We start from the raw sequence: 15,041 nt of genomic DNA, 5'->3' as shown, positions 1-15,041 counted from the left end.
CACTGCTTTAAAAAAAAAAAGAATCAGAGAAAGCAGTAGGTCACAGTGGGGCATACGCCGTGACAGTCGATAGCGTGCCGATGTCTTTGGAAGCACAATTAAACTCTGAAAAAAAAATTAAAAAGAACAAAAGATGTCTTTAATTATGAGGATAAGAATGTAAAATTAGGCTCTGGAGAAGTTAGTATGGAGTGTGGTAACCACTCAGTAGGATAATGAGCCAAATGCTCTGGCATTTTACTCCTAAGAACATTCTCCGTGAAATGAAGGGAATCCTCTCCCGTGCTCTACATCCAACACATTAAAGTGCGACACAAGAATTCTGATTTTTTTTCCAATGCAGCAGGCTACCTGATGCCTGTGCTTTTCTTCTGCAAAGCCTGTGAAATTCTGGGGAACAAAATTACTGTCCTGAATAGATAGAAACAGCGCTCTTTATTAGTTTAAATACTTCAGGAACAGATAGCCTTGAAAATAAGAAAACAAACATGTTTTATTTTTTATTTTTATTATCTTTAATTGCATATATATATATATATATATACACACACACACACATATATACATTCTGATTAATTTTTTTGTCACCTGTCACAAGCTGGTAATCAGGGAAGAGAAAACCCCAAGCGAGAAAAAGGCGGAAATAAGGTTGGCTTACACAAGTCTGGGGGGCATTTTCTTGACTAATGGCTGATGTGGGAGGTCTGGTCCACTGTAGGCAGTAACGTTCTCGGGAGGGTGCTTGTATGAAGGAGCAAGCCGAGGGAGCCGGGAGTCTGCAGCTCCCCCATGGCCTCTGTTTCAGTTCCTGCCTTGCGCTCCTGCTCTGACCATCCTCCACGGTGACTGTAAGCTGTAAGGGAAACTGAACTCTTTCCTCCCCAGGTTGCTTCCGCCATACTGTGTATCACAGCAAAAGAAAACAAACTGGGACAAGCGTCCCTAATCCAAACATCTGAGACGGGAATGGTCCAAAATCCAAAGCTTTCTGATTGAGTGGCACAGTAACCCAAAAGGACAACTACTCGCTGACACTCCCATCCCCGTCCCCAACTGAAAACTTTTTCCCACCATCGGATTTACAGTAAACATGCGAAGCCAGGCCCTGGGCTTCAGAGTGTCTGATATTCAGTGATCTCCTGTGTGGGGGAATGACTCAAATGAGCTCATCCACATGCACATGAAAGCCACCCGTGTCCCCTCACCTCACTGTCTTCTCAGTGTGAACAATTCCCTGAGGGTCCTTAAGCTGAAAGAACCCCACTTCTCTGACTTCATAGAGGAAAAACCAATGACCGCGGGAAACAACGTCAGCATTTAGTTGCAAACAAACTTGTTTGCTTTGTTTTTGTTTGTTTGTTTGTTTGTTGAAATGAAACCATTATACTATGTGTGTGTGTCTGTGCACAGGAGTGCAAGTGCCGGAAGAGCCCAGAGGAGGGCGCTCTGGGGGTGGAGTCACAGGTGGTTGTGATGACTGGGTAGTGGCTTAGGTGCAAAGCACCAAACCCCAGCTCTTTGTAAGATGGCTTAACCTCTGAGCCATCTGTCCGGCCCCAAAAACCTTATTTTAAACTTTAGAAAGAACCATCAGACTTTCTCACGTGTTCATCACACTGTAATCTAAGCTAATTTCAAAAGCAGAGTTAAGGTTATGCTTTAGCGGGTGACAGCCTAGAAACCTACTGTAACCATGGGACAAGACGCTATTTGCATACAGTGAGTGAACACAGATACACGTGCCAAGGAAAACCTCACAGGGTGGGCTCATCCTGAGGCCCACAGAGGCCAAAGGGGCCCAGTCCCCAGAGCCCCATAGTCTCCCAGCAACGCAGGCGGGCCGCCGCTAGACGCCACTCCCGCTGCCATGGCAACCTCTAAGGCGGCAGGCTTTGTGCTATTCTGTTCGGCCCTGGCGCCTCGCACCTGCTGTGCCCGCCGAAACTTTTCAAACCTCCACAGCAGGGTCTGTAGAGCCGCCAAGTCCCACTACTGTCCTCCTCGCTTCAGGAAATAAAATGTAACACAGGATTTCGGCTGCACACTGCGGAAGGAGGTGGCAGCCGGCAGGGAACACCGCTTACCTTGCTCAGAATTTCTTCATGTTAGCAGGGCGTCCTCGGAACCACCGCGCGCAGAGCCCTGTGTCGGGAAAGTCACCAGCAGAAGATGGGCACAAACTTCCCGGGAGCGCGCCGCCCACTGGCCACGCGCCCTTCTCCTCTGCGCCACCAAGGCTGGGGACCCTCTTGGCCCCTCAGTCCCGAGCGGTTCAACCGAGAGGTTGAGGCAACGGTGGCTGGAGTTCAGATGGGCTACGAAAGGCGAAGTGGTGCGGCTCCCTGAGGCTCATCCAGGTTTGGGTCCAGAGTCTCGTCTTCTAGGAACCGGCCCAGAGTGAGGAGGCCGCCAGCTGCAGGGACTTAAGTGGAGTTGTCCCAAGGGCTTTTCTTCCGCGTGGCCTCCTTGCCTTGCTGTTGAATATTCATAAGAAGGTGTGGTCGCTGCCCGACTCTTTGGGAATCCTCCAGGGTCTCACTTGCAGCTGGAACGAACTGGGGAAGATTAGCGTCTGAAGGAACCGCTAATAGAAGGATGGGGAAAACGCTACTGTGGATACGTAAACTCTGGTTCCCAGTTTCTCCTCACACCAAGGTGCTCACACCCTACCCTCCACCCTAACTAATGCCTGAACTAAGCAAAGGAAATTTCAAGTCTTGATTAAACCCCTTGGTATTAGACATAAACCGAGGATTACCCACGATCTAACGATGAGCTTCTCAGGCAGAAAACAGTTAAAGAGGTACACAAGCTGACTCGGTAATAGCGTGAACTCAATTGACTCGTCATGATGGATTAGTCTCCGTCTAAAAATAGAGGCAACCTGCCACCATTTCCATTCAAACCTGGATTTCTGATGCACAGTCAAGCTGCTGTTTCTAATGGGCTTTTAGCAGGGGTAGTGGTGGTGTGGACTGTGGTGGATGGTTAAGAGAAATGGCAAGTTCTGAGGTCCTTCCCAGGTACCCAGGGCAGTGACTGAAGGCATTTATAGGCTCTGGCACCAAGGTTTTCCAAGTCAGACTGTATTAGTTACTTTTCTATTGATGTGATAAAAAGAAAAGAAAACATTTTGAACAAGGCAACTTATAAATAAGTGTATTTGGGCTTATGGTTCCAGATGGCAGAGGGCAGGCATGGCCACAAGAGCAGGAAGCCCAGGGCTCTGAAGCAGAGAGAACACTGAGCTGGGAAAGGCTCCAGGTTTTGACACTTCAGAGTCCACCCTCAGTGATGTAGTTCCTCCAACAAGCCCTTACGTCTTAAACCTTTCAAACGGCGCCTTCAATTGGGGACCAAGAGTTTAAATGCTCTGCACCAGTGGTTTTCAACTTTCCTAACACTGTGACCCTTTAATACAGTTCCTCATGTTGTGGTGACCTCCAACCATAAAATCTTTTCATCGCTCCTTCATAACTGTAATCTTGCTACTGTTATGAATCGTAATGTAAATATCTGATATGCAACCCCCAAAGGGGTCATGACCCACATGTTGAGAATCACTGCCATAGACTATGATGACATCTCTTTTGAACCCTCATATAGACTGAGCTATCTTCCGGGTGTTTTCCCCTCACCGTGAAACACCCACCATGGGAACTGTCACTAGTTTTCATCATGGAATTAATCCCGCTGGCCACTTCAGATTTGTAGGCTGTGACCGCAGAAAGGCCAGCTGAGGCACCTACCTGTCACTCATTCACTCTGCATGCTTTATTGTTGTCTTAGCCACTGTTGAGTCATGTATGGGTCCAAAGGAGCTCCTGGAGGTAGACCGCCTTTCCTGCAATGCATAGCACGCTACCTGTAAAATCAAGATTTTCAGGATCCCTCCCTGTCCCCAAAGCCTTGGTGTTTCTTTCAGTCTTGGCCTCCTTCAAAGAACCTGCTGGCCTGGAGAGCATAGTGGGTAATCTTCATTTTCAACTTCACTGGATCTAGAATCACCTAGGAGACATACCTCTGCTCCTGGGTCTATGTATGGCCTCAGCAATGAATGGCAGAATGTTGAGCTTGAGAGTTTCCTGCCTCTCTGCCCACAGTCCCATGATTGCGAGCAAGAGTCACACCTGATGGCTGAGTCCTAGCTGCCCTTTGGGCATTGGCGATTAGTGCCAAGGAAGAAATGTCTTTCTTTCTCCTTGGCAAACTGCTTTTCAGAGGCCCCGTCCTGTCCTTGAACAGGCACCTCCTGGAGGACACGGGCTCACAGAGCAGCCAAACCCTTTGCCCACTTTCCCAATACAAGAACAAAGAACCTCACGTCCCTATGTCAGACACTGTCATCACACCAAACACTGTTGGCTTCCTGCGCCTAGAAACAGGTCTTTCTGAATGTGAAGCCAGTCAGAGAAGCCACCAAAATGTGCCACAATTCTGAAGGCGGTTCTCAGAGCAGTCCTTAAAGCCACAATAGTAGCTGGATGCCCATATTCCAAGGAACAGGAAAAATGAAAAAGCCAGACAACAAAAGGAAGGGCAAAAGCCAGTTTAGAATTGCCCGGAGCAAGGGTTGGGTTTAAATCTTTGCAGACCTAAAAACAGACCTGTTTAAAGCCTTCCTTCAGTTGCCAGAGTGATAGACACAGCCTTCTCTAAATTGGATGTCACCCTGTAGTTCAGGAGAAGAGAGACTACTCAAAGTGTGCGGTCCCCTTTCGATCTCTGTGAGTTCCAGGATAGTCAAAGCTACACAGAGAAACAGAAAAACAAAACAAAGTTTAAATTCCCTTTCTGTGTGTAACAGATGTGTGCCACAATGCGAGTGTGGAGGTCAGAGGACAACCTGCAGGAGTTGGTTCTCTTCATCCACCATGTGAGTCCCAGGCATCAGTCTTGGAGGCAAGCATCCTTACCCATAGAGCCATCTTGCCAAGCCAAAGTGTATGATTTTTGTACCACACATATTAGAATTCACCTTTACTTTTAATTTTTGGAAGTGCTAGTTGCCATTTAAGCAAATATGTTTATTTGTTTAAGATCACAACTTGACCCAGAAAGACCGTCAAGTGGCAAATACAGACAGGAAAATCCAATAGCCAAAGAGACAAAAGCAGGCAGGTGAGGGAACTAAGCCACCGGGGGAATGAGATGGAGCGGGTGAGTGAGCATTCACACATATTCCATGAGAAATCATCTAATCATGCCAATCTTTGGTTGTGTGAATGAGGACCCCGTAGGCTCTATATTTGAACGCTTGGTCCCAGTTGGTGGAACTGTTTGGGAAGGGTTTGGAGATGTGGCCTTCCTGGAGGAGGTGTGCCACTGGAGGTAGGCTTGGAGGTTTTAAAAGCACCAGCTCTTCACCGTTGGGTCTCTTTGTGCCTCATAGCTGTCTCAATATTTAATCTCTCAGCTACTGCTCCAGCACCATGCCTGCCGGCTGCCATGCTCCCAGTCGCGATGATATGGATTAACCCACTGAAACAAGCCCACATCAACAATCAGCCTACTGGTCTATGAGTTGTCTTGGCCATGTTATCTCTTCACGACAATAGAAAAGTAATTAAAACACCTTTTTGCACAAGACAGTTGTGGGGTTAAATGTGAAATGTCCCCACCAGGTGTATGCATTTGATTGCGTGGTCTCCTGCTGATGGCTCTGTTTTGAAGGTTGTCGACCCTTCAAGAGAAGTTCCACTATAAGAAGAAGGTCACTGGGGATGAGTCTTGAGGCTACATCGCCTTACCCTCACTCACTGCCTATGCTCAGCTTCTTGCTCTGTCTAGATGTGAAACCAAGGGTCCCAGCTGCACACTCCTGCCTCCCTGGAGCCACCTGCCACCATGCCCTCTCTACCTTCGTGGACTTTAGCCTCTCAAATGTGAGCCAGAATTAATGGTTCCTGCTGTGAGTCAGATATTAACAAAAGAACAAGAAAAATACCATTCACCAACACTAAAAAGTACCGCTGGATGTGATTTTATGAATGCCTTTAAGATACTTATGTACATTTTAAAAAGGAGATGTCTAGGCTGGGCAGTAGTGGCACACGCCTTTAATCCCAGCACTCGGGAGGCAGAGGCAGGCGGATCTCTGGGAGTTCAAGGCCAGACTGGTCTACAAGAGCTAGTTCCGGGACAGGCACCAAAGCTACAGAGAAACTCTGTCTCGAAAAACAAAAAAAAAAAAAAAAAAAAAAAAAGAGAGAGAGAGAGAGAGAGAGAGAGAGAGAGAGAGATGTCATTATTTGAGAAACAAAAACATAAGAGACCACTTCATAGGCTCCTTTCCATAATAAAATAAGTAATAGTAACACATGCTCAGATATCCTCACAGTCACACCAGTGGAGCAGCTACAAAAAGACCCTGTTCCTTAAGGAAGTGTGTCTCGGGCACAATACATAATCACACATCACGCTGGAAGGCAATTGGTGTATTCCCAGCTTTGCAACTGGGCATTCTCAAATATCACAATGCACCTCCAAACATCTCTGGTGAAATGGGCCTCCACACCACATGCAGTCACCCAAGGAGCTGAGATCTCAAGACCTTTCATTGTTCAAAAATGTGTAGATGTACAAAGGACGTATCTGTAGCTAGTGAGGAAGCCTCCACCTCTTTATGTACTTCTACAGAGCCTGGGCATAGGCAACACAGAGAGAATGGGTTTGGGATAGTCAAGTGTAAGAGGAAAAAGAATAAAACAAACTAATGTCATTGTATAGTTTACATCTCCTGAACTAAAACAATGCAAAGATGAAACACACAGCATCGCGAGTTGTGATAGAGAATGTTGATGCTGAAGTCACAGTGTGGTACACTGCAGGTTTCCAAAATAGGAGTCAAGTTTGTCTATAAAATCTATTATGGCACTTGCTAGGAAACTATTGTTTGTTGTCGGGAATAAAATTAAATAAAGAGCAGAATAGTCTGTCTGCCTTTCATGAAGACTGTGGTCCAAATGGAAAAGGAAGATGTAAGGCCCAGCAAGTCAAAATAAATGTAGTACTACCTACCATGTGTGATGACCACCCCAGAACTGCATGGTAGCAACATAGCAATAAAGTAGTCTTACAACTTATTATATATCTCATTTTCTCAATCTTAAAAAAGGTTATAAACTTTATTATTAAAAACTTGCAAAGCTAGGACTGTTACACAGAGAAACACTGTCTTGAGAAACAAAAACAAAACAACAAACAACAAAAAAACCTTGCAAATAAAAAGCTTCATGTAAATGGAGACTGCTCATTTGTTTCCCGGATGCCCAGACCTGAATAATCACACAGAAAATATTTTAATTACAACACTGTTTGGCTTGTTAGCCCATGCTTCTTATTAACTAAGTCTTATATCTTAAATGAACCCTTTTATATTAATCTGTGGCTTACTGAGGTAAGGCTCCTGCGTCTTTCTCCTTTGGCAGCTACATGGCATCTCTTTGACTCTGCCTAGTCTTTCTCATGTCTCTTCCAGCCTCGCTATATTTTGCCCTGCCATAGGCCAAAATAGCTTCATTCATTAACCAATAAAAGCAACACATGTACAGAAGGACATTCCACGTCAGCCTCATTCTAATGTATTTTTCACCTGTATACACATAGCTACCAATATGTTGTAATAGGAGCAGCGGGCTGCTTCCCACCACCCGGCTAACTTTATACCCGAAATAATTACACAGAAACTGTATTCTTTTAAACACTGCCTGGCCCATTAGTTCCAGCCTCTTATTGGCTAGCTCTTACATATTGATCTAACCCATTTTTAATAATCTGTGTAGCCCACGAGGTGGCTTACCAGGGAAGATCTTAACCTGCGTCTGGAGTGGGAGAATCATGGCAACTCTCTGATTCAGCTTCTTTCTCCCAGCATTCTGTTCTGTTTTCTCCGCCTACCTAAGGGTTGGCCTATCAAATAGGCCCAGGCAGTTTCTTTATTAATAAGAAATCACTCCCACATCACAAATATAGCTACTTAGAGAGTATATTTGAACTGACTTCTTTTTCCAAGGGTTTTTTTTTAATTTTTTTACTTTTATTTTATGTATATGGGTGTTTTGTCTGCATGTGGGTTTGCATCATGTTCATGTAGTGCCTGCAGAAGCCAGAAGAGTGTGAGAGATTCCCTGAAACTGGAGCTGAGATAGTTGCTAATTGCCATGTGGGTGCTGGAAACTGAACCTGGATCTTCTGGAAGAGCAGTCAGTGCTCTTGACTGTTGGGCCATTTCTCCAGCTCTTAAGGATTTGTTTTTATATCAATATACAAAAATTACATCATTATAATACCCATCATAAACCCCCAAAGACATAATCCCAGGTTTTTCTTTTTCCTTCATGAAAATTGCAGTTTGGTGCCTTTAGATTCCAGAATTTCTACATTCGTAATTCTGATCTCTTAGGACTGTGTTCTTTGGAGGTCCTGATTTTGCCATTGGACTTTCTCAGGTGCCTCTTTTCCTGTTTTTATTCATGACCCTCTTCAAAGTTCTGGGAGACATTGCTGATGCTGGAGATGCATTTGTCTGGAAATGTGTTTAGACGGTGCTGCTGCATCTGATTTGACCTTCACCCAAAGACTCAGGAAGTGGAGACAGGGAGGGTCGAGATGGTAGCTCTGTGATGCAGTCTTGTGGAAAAGAGTCTGGGATGCCAAATGAGAGGTCTCACCATCTGACCTGGAACAGCGGGTCACATCTCAGTGGCAGGTTTGGGAAAGGGTGTGAACCAGGGGATGAGAAGATAGGCATAAGATACATCTTATGACAAACAAGTTTGTTAAGAAGTATATCTTATATACATTTTTAGAGGGAAGGTGGGCGAAAATCAGCAGAGAGCTAAATCAAGCAATGTTAGCCAACATTAGAACACAGGCTATCTCAGACACAGCTGTCTTAGGACTGATAATCACAGCCCTCCAGAGGGGAAAGCTGGATTCCCAGAAGACAGAACCCTAACTCTTTCAAAGCCCTGATTCCAGTCCCAACCTGGACTTTGCCTAGCCTGCCTCTAAGCAAGGACACAGAACTAATGTTCCCTTTGTCCTTCCCTCAGGGCCTCTGAGAAAGCCTTGGATCTGGCTGACTCCTGGCAACTAACCATCCATCATCCTACCAAACCTGAGGTGTCAATGACTTCCCAAGTCAATAGCTCATGAGGATTGGTTGAACACTAAAGATGCCTCTTGCTGCAGTAGGTGCAGTTGTTTCTTGTGTATCCCCAGGGGACCGAGTCCAGGATGTTTGTGAATGCCCAAACCCACAAGATAATTGAGCTCCTTGTGCTAAGTATTTTCACACAGCCTACACACGTCCTTCTGCATCGTTAAGTATACAGACCACTCATTATACCTAATACAAGGCAAATCTCATGTACATTGGCTATATGTTGTGTTGTAATAGTAATGAGAAGAAAGTTTACATGTGCTAAACCCAAGCGTAATACTTTTCTGAATATTTTCTACCTGTAGCTGACTGGTAGAGGCTACCACCTTAGAGTAAACTTTATTCACTGGGCTGTAAGGTCTAATTTTATATAAGTGCACTGCTGTATGAGCTTCTCAGCCCTGTTATTGCTCCAGTCTAACTCCTGTCTGGGCTTCATAAGTGTCTCTGCTTAACCAGTTAGGAGAAAAAAATGTCTTCTATACTTGAAACAAAGAGAAATGCATTGCGTAGCTTTACTGGGTCCTAAGTTAAATTGAAATTTTATTTAAAGAGAATTAGGTTAATTTTGCAGGAATAGTTCCTTTTTAAAACTACATAGACATAGAAATCTTTCTGAATTTCCATTTGTAATATATCTCTGTGAATTCCTCTCATGAGTTATTGGGCCTCGAATTAAACAAAGGGAAATTGAGGGGATTAAAGTCAAGGCTCTTCGTGCCTTCTGCACTGAGTTCCTCTAAGCATCCAACCTGCCCTTCATCTTGGAACCCCATTTATAACTTTCTGTCGTGTTTATTATTACATACCCCACGTAGGCTCATAAACCAAACTGGCAAACCGGCAGTGTCGTTAACCTGCAGAGAGTTGCTGTAGGTGGGTAGATCAGATGTCCATGAACCCAGATGCTCTGCTGGAGGCACAGAGCCACAACATGAGGTAGGTTAGCTCCTGAGATGAGGTGAGCTGATGGGCCAGTCTTGTCAAAAGGACGAATGCAGGGACAGAGACATCAATTCAACTGTGTCAAGTACTGGGGACTGCTGAGCAGAAACACCATGATGAGAATGGACTCTGAAACTATAAACCACCACCTCACTTTTTATTATTAAAAAAAAATATTTTTTTTTTAAATAAGAGTTGCTGTGGTCATGGTGTCTTTTCACAGCAACAGAAACCCTAACTAAGACAGAAGTTGATACTGGGAGTGGGGTGTTGCTGTGAGAAGGGTGACCTCAAGGCAAGATCCTACCCAGCTAACTTCCCAACTTGTGAAAAGGAATTAAAGAAAAGCTTAGAGTGGGGTGTGGTGATGTGCACCTTTAATCCCAGCTCTGAGAACGCAAAGACTGGAAGAACTTGGAGTTTGAGGCCAGCCTGGTCTACAAGTTTCAGGACAGTCAAGCTTAGGCAGTGAAGGACAGAAAGCTGAAGAAGATGTAATTGAAGGAGAGGGCCATGCTCCATCCCCAGCAAGCAGCAGGACTTGGCAGCGTCAACTAAAGAAAGGCATTATGGAAAGTTCCTCTGTGACTAAGGAAAGCTGTTGAGGTCAGGCATGTGTCAGGGGTGTCCCTGAATGAAGGCCTAGAGAGGCCATTGCATGAAACCATGAAGTTGAAACCTGTATTGCCTTGGAAACCCCAAAATGTTGGAGATTCCAAAACTGTGGGATGTCTGCCCAGGAAAGCTGCTAACAGGGAGTGGAATCAGCCCAAGAGAGAGAAGTGTGTTGCAGCTAAGAAAGTTGAAAGGAATTGGAGATTTGAAGAAGACTTTGACATCAGACTTGGGGATCCAGAGTTTGGAGTTTGCCCAGTTGACTTTTGGTCTTTCTTTGGTCCAGTATTTCCTCACTATGCTCTCTTTCCTATGTTTTGGAACCAGTAATGTATATCCTGCGCCATTATATGTTGGAAGTATGTGATCTGCTTTTTGATTTTTATTTTATAGGGGATTACAGAAAGAGGTTGCATGATTCTCAGTAGAGAATTAGAATTTCAGACTTTTAAATAAGTTTGAGACTGTTATGTGAAACTTTGGGAACTTTTGAAGTTGGACTGAATGCATTTTTGTTTTTGGCATTGTGATACGGCTGCAAGCCTTTGGGGGCCAGGAGGTAGAATGTGGTAGTTTGAATGCAATTGGTCACCAAAGGGAGTGGCACTTTTAGGAGGTGTGACCTTGTTGGAGGAAGTGTGTCACTGTGGAGGTGAGCTGTGAGGTCTCACAGATGCTCAAGCCACACCCAGTAAGACAGTCTTCTTCCTGTTGCCTACATATCAACATATAGCAGCTCCTTCTCCAGCACCATGTCTGCCTGCACACTATCATGTAGAACCATGATGATAATGGACTAAACCTCTGAAATGGTAAGCCAACGCAATTCAATGCTTTTCTTTATACGGGTTGCTGTGGTCATGGTGTCTCTTTACAGCAATGGAAACCATAACCGAAACAGAACCCTAGGCAAATACATACTTGTACTTTACCCAACCCCTCTACTTGGCCTATTGTATGTTACACGTCTGTCTGCTACCTGTTCCCTCTCACTTGAATGCCTATAAGTCCTGCAGGTTGTCTTTTTGTCTACTTTGTTACAGTCCTGGCACCTGGAACACTAGGCAGATGTTTCTAAAAAAAAAAAAAAACAAAACAATAATTACTGAATGAGTCATGAATTTCAAAATGGAAGAACCATCCTCAAGTCTTATGAACCCACAATGAGAAAGCTCCCTTCTGCCCACTGCTTCCCTCTGAGTTGACAGGACGCACCAAAAGTCGGAGGCTGAACAGGACCGGACATGAGCAAGCACACCTACAACATGGCCCGAGGTTCTCAGAGCACAGGATACAGAGATGACTCCATGTGCTAGGCCTGCTTGCTAATCAATGTGATTCCTGTTGAAGCTGAGGTCAGTGTGGACCTGCTCATCTGGTTCAGCTGAAGAGGAGAGTGCGCATGTCAATCCCGAAGGTGGTGTGGCTAGAAAGCAGCAATGTCTCAGAGAGAGGCAGAGTGGGTATTGAGGGGAGCTGAGTTGAGCCTCTTTCAATGCAGAGATCCAGGTGAACAGGTTGGACTTCTCCCAGCTTTGACCTTGTCTTCAGAAAGACGCAAGAATATTGCTATGGTCTTTGCTGCCACACGATTCCCTAGTAGTCACTGATGTTTTCTCACCAGGACCTGTGGTTCTGGTGTTCTGATATTTTCTGGCTCTCAGGAATTAGGGGATGGGACAGAAATGGCTGCTGCTCTGACTATACCTGGCCCTACACTCCAACCAAGACAGAGCAGTTGCCCCCTGGGAAGGAGATGGACTGGGGAGGAGAGATGTTGAGGCAAAGCTGCAAAGGTAATTGTGGTGATTTGAAAGAAAATGACCCTCAAAGGGAGCGACACTATTAGTAGGTGTGGTCTTATTGGAGGAAGTATGTCACTGTGGACGCAGGCTTTGAGGTCTCTTTTCTCAAGCTTCACTCAGTGTGACAGTCAGTTGACTTCCTGCTGCCTTCTGATCCAGATGTAGCCAGCACCACATCTGCCTACATGCCGCCATGTTATCCTTCATGATGGACCTAACCTCTGAAACTGTATTCCACTGCCTCAATTGAATGCTTTCTTTGTTAGAGTTGCTGAGGTCATGGGGTTTCTTCACAGCAAGAAAAATTTAAGACAGTAGTCAAGTCAACTTGTTTTGCAAGCATACATTTCTTGATGCAATCAACCATGGAGTCGTATTCATGTCCCAGGGAATTCAAGGGCATGGATTAAAATAGGAAGGAGCAAGCATAGCTGTCAGACTTGAGTGGCCTTGAGGGACCACGTAGAGCGGCCATGACTTCCTCATTACCCACTGCAGGAATTTTCCCATCAGTCTTGTACTGCTTACCTGTCCCCATCTGGGTCTTAGCCAAGACAAAAATAAAACCAAAAAGCAGGACATGCAGTTGTAAGGGGGACATGAAGGAGGGGTGACCAGAGAGAGTTGGAGGGAGGAAATGGGGCTGTGGGTATGAGCACAAGAGGCGTATGTGTGTGTGTGTGTGTGTGTGTGTGTGTGTGTGATTGATCTTCAAAGAATATAAGGAAACAATAAGAGTAAATATGGAAAGTAGAGCAAACAGAGACAGAAGTGGCTGGAACAGCCAGAGCTGTGGTTCTCAGCATGTGGGGTGCGACCCCTTCAGGAGTCACGTATCAGATACCCTGCATATCAGATATTTGCACTGAGATTCATAACAGTAGCAAACTTACAGTTATGAAGTAGCAACAAAATTTTACTGTTGGGATCACCACAAACATGAGGAACTATATTAAAGGGTCACAGCATTAGAAAGGTTGGAAACCACAGAGTTAGATCGTTGTTTGGCAGTTTTAGACCTCACTCTAAATTTCCCTGAAGATGCTTCTGCTCTGCCTCAGTTTTTGGTGGGAAAAAGGATCATTTTGCTCTTTTTAAATTAAAGTCATTGGAGGGGCAGGGGAGATGAAAGTACATTTTGTTCTTGCAGAGGACCTGAGGTCAGTTCCCAGCACCTATGTCAGGCAGCTCATAAACACCTACAGCTCCAGCTCCAGGGGACCTTTGAGGGCACCTGCATCCGTATGCACATGCCTACAGCGCCTGCTGCCCTATTCTTGCCTTTGAGGGCAGCTGCATCCACTGTGCACATGCCTGTAGCATGCACACTCTCTCAACACACATGCATATAACTAAACTGTTTTTGACTTCCTTTTTATTTATTCTAGTGTCTTCCACATCATGCCTCCTGATCCCTCCCATCTCTCTCCCCCACCCCAGAATAAAACAAAATTTAAGAGCAAAAAGGGGGGAAAGGGAGAAAGGAAAAAACTCATTATACAGCGAGTCACACAGTAAACCCCTTGATCCATACATTTTTACATTCAGGCGCTCATTGCAAAGAATCACTGGTGTGGTTCAAGGTCCCTGGTCTCTGCTACACTGGGCCCTCACTGGGACTCTTCCTGGACACCCCGTGTAGTGGAGATCCTTTGTCATGGAGATCCTGCAGCCCTAGGTCCACTGGACTGACCCTCCCCCACCTCATCCCATGCTCCGGCAGATCACAGATGGGGTGAATGTCGGGGTGGGCTAACACATAACCCTGGTTCTGGGTCTGGGTAGTTGCTGGGTTGGTCAGCTGCCAGCTGTTCCCTGTCTTCACCACCAGGGTGAGCTCTCTGGTACATATAATGAAATATTTAAAATATAGTAAATATTATTTTACCCCTTTCCTTCCTCCAATCCTTCCCTTGATTCTTCTGGAATTCATGTCTTTTTCTTTACACACACACACACACGTATATATGTTACATTTATATCATATGGCCATCTTTATGATTCACAGGCATTACAGTTTGGTAGGATTATTGGTCACTCTCCTGGAAGCTTGCATGGTACCTTTTAATACTAGGGAAGTTAGTCCTCAGGGAGAAAAGAGGCTTTCAACACAGATCCAACTTGGGCATTCCAGGTCATGTGTCCAACGTGCAGGGTGTATCCAGCAATAAAAAACAGGAAGTACTGTTGCATGGAAAGAGAGTTGCTTGTTGGTTCCCAGCTAGCTTAGACCCTAAATAACCACACAGAAACTGTATTAATCAAATCACTGCTTGGCCCATTAGCTCTAGCTTCTTATTGGCTAACTACTACATCTTAATTTAACCATCTCCATTAATCTGTGCATCACCACGAGGCCATGGCCTACCAGCAAAGTTTCAGCATGTCTATCTCTGGCAGCAGCTCCATGACTTCTCCCTGACTCACACTCAGGCACACCTGTACACATAAAATTAAATAAATACACATTCAATTAGAAAAATTAAAAATAAGATACTATGATATGTTGT

General features: G+C 45.0%; 1 protein-coding gene across 1 annotated transcript in view; it reads right to left on the bottom strand.

Annotated features, from left to right (window-relative positions):
• Spata13 (spermatogenesis associated 13) overlaps nt 1–2,341 on the bottom strand; it is a 285,474-nt gene extending 283,133 nt beyond the window's left edge. The window contains exon 1 of the mRNA XM_075950253.1: nt 2,085–2,341. The gene's annotated coding sequence lies outside the window, so the exon portion shown is untranslated. The remainder of the gene's footprint in view (nt 1–2,084) is intronic.
• Nucleotides 2,342–15,041: the final 12,700 nt, after the last annotated feature.

Source organism: Microtus pennsylvanicus, chromosome 15 (assembly GCF_037038515.1).
Source record: "Microtus pennsylvanicus isolate mMicPen1 chromosome 15, mMicPen1.hap1, whole genome shotgun sequence".
In the NCBI taxonomy this organism is placed as follows: domain Eukaryota; kingdom Metazoa; phylum Chordata; class Mammalia; order Rodentia; family Cricetidae; genus Microtus; species Microtus pennsylvanicus.
Note: the sequence above shows the minus strand (reverse complement) of the source record. Positions and strands in the feature narration are given on the sequence as shown.